The sequence below is a fragment of the Palaemon carinicauda genome, chromosome 13, assembly GCF_036898095.1.
Source record: "Palaemon carinicauda isolate YSFRI2023 chromosome 13, ASM3689809v2, whole genome shotgun sequence".
Classification (NCBI taxonomy): Eukaryota; Metazoa; Arthropoda; class Malacostraca; order Decapoda; family Palaemonidae; genus Palaemon; species Palaemon carinicauda.
The window spans coordinates 86,547,803-86,550,302 of NC_090737.1; positions in this window are offsets into that span (position 1 = coordinate 86,547,803).

Here is a 2,500-nt window from a genome sequence, read left to right on the forward strand (position 1 = left end):
AAGCCTTAATGTCTTCAATCATTCGAATGTTTCGTGGGAGCTTATTATATAGTCTCGGGGCCGCATACTTGAAGGCTTTGGAGACTAAAGTAGACATATCTAGGTTCCAACAGTTTTAAGCCATCTGAAACTATTCTCGTGTCGACACGATTTGTTGGCTGCGCAATGTGTAGCAATTCTCTTAAGTATTTTGGACGCCCGGTTCTGATAACTTGGTGGGTTATTGTACATATTTTGAATTCAATTCTCCCTTTAATCGGCAGTCAGTGTAAATCAATTAGTATAGGGGTGATCGTTTCTCTAGATGGGACACCTTTCATCAGTCTTGCTCCTCTGTTTTTTTTTCTTTAATTTCTTATATTGCACTTTTGGTAAATCGTAGTAGATAGAGTTTATCAAAACTTTCTTTACAGAATTTTCGTCTTGGTACTTTTTTATAAGCGCTATATTTCTTAGATGATAACCAGCAGTTTTTATTACATTATTTATTTGGGCACTTAGAGACACGTTACAGTCGAAAAATACACATAGATCTCGAACTTTACTGGTTAGTAGGTGGGTCAGGGCACCAGCCGCCTGTTGAGATACTACCACTAGAGAGGTATTGGATCTTTTGACTGGCCAGACAGTAATGCATTGGATCCCTCTCTCTGGTTACGGTTTTTTTTCTTTACCTACACTTACACAAAATAGTTGGGCCTATTCTTTACATATTCTCGTCTCTCCTCATACACCTGACAACGATGAGATACTAAACACGTCTTCGCCCGAGAGGTTAATTACTGTACTGCAATTGTTCAGTGTACTTTCCTCTTGCTAAGGGTAAAATATACTCTTTTGCTATGGTAAGCAGCTCTTCTAGGAGAAGGACACTCCAAAATTAAACCATTGTTCTCTAGTTTTGGGTAGTGCCATAGCCTCTGTACTATTGTCTTCCACTGTCTCGGGATAGAGTTCTCTTGCTTGAGGGTACGCTCGAGCACACTCTTCTATCTTATTTTTTTTTTCTTCCTCTTGTTTTTTTTTTTTAAATGGTGTGTTGGGCAGGCTTAATAGTAGGGCCATGGATGCCTGGTGGTTTATCAAGAGGTTGTCTTTTCCTTTTCAGATTCTTTTTTTTCTCAAAACCTTCCTTACTGTCCTCCCTTTAGTTGAAGTGGCTATCCTGGAGGGTATTTAGCCTTGGTGTATCGGCTCCTCCATGTCGACCAGTTTTTCCGACATTTTACTAGTCTATGGGGATCATCAGTCACTTTATTTATAATTTTGTACATATTGTTTTTGTTATAACTCTTGTTAATCTAGTTTTAAAGTATGATGTCTCTTTTTTTATTTCTATTAATTCTCATGCTGTCTGGAGACATTGAGCGAAATCCAGGACCAGTACGTCCTAGACTTCGTCAATGTCGTCTTCTCTGTTGCAATATTCGTTGTTTTCATGCAAATATTCAAGATCTTACAGTTGCATCCAAACATTATGATATTCTTTTGTGGTCAGAAACTCTGGTTTCTAATATGAGGCACTCTTCTGAGCTCCTTTTAACTGGTTTTAAGAAGCCAATAATGTTGAAACGTGATGCCATCCCCAGGGCCAGGGGAATGGCTGTGTATATTAGGCCTGAGCACCCTGCTTCTCATAAATCCTGCTATCAATGTGGATGTCATGAGATTCAGGTAATAAAAGTTTGTGACAGGCATAACAACTTTCATTTGTGTTCAATCTACCAGAATCCTGACATGGATGATTTTATCTTCGATTGTCTTCTTACCATTATGGCTAAGATTCAATAAGATGATAAAAAGACTTCTTTTGTCTTTGTTGGTGATTTTAATGCTCACCATAGGGAGTGGTTAAGTTCTATCTTTCCTACCGATCACCATGGCTTCAGAGCTTTAGACTTTGCCTTTGAATCAGGCTGTGAGCAAATGAAGCTACCCACAGGTCTGGTAATTGCTTGGACCTCCTATACACTTACTCACTTCGCGATATAACTAATAAGGTTGGTTCTCCAGTCGGGACATCTGATTATGCCTTGATTTCATTAGTAATGAAGACTGAGCAGCCTGTGCCTGACATATCATACTCTTGTAAAACTTATATGAAATCCCAAGCAGACTGGAATGGGATTTTGCATGAACTTTTGTGCTTGAATTGGTCACAATTATATAGTAGTGTAGATCCTGTTGTCCCTTTGAATGGAAATATAGTCAATATAATATATAGGTATATCCCTTCTCATGTGCTAGGGTACCGAGTGAAGGACAAACCATGGTTCAATGATGATTGTAGACGTGCTTATTTGGAGAAGCAGGAGGCCTATTATCCTTGGAAGGGAAACAGATCAGATTTAACCTGGAATAACTACACTCAGCTTCGAGCTTTTGCTTGAGCGTTTATGCCTCACCTGAAAAGAAGTACAATTTAACCATAAACGAATCACTTTCTGGTATAACTCAGGAACATGAATGGTGGTCTATCCTTAAATCTGCACTCTTTTGG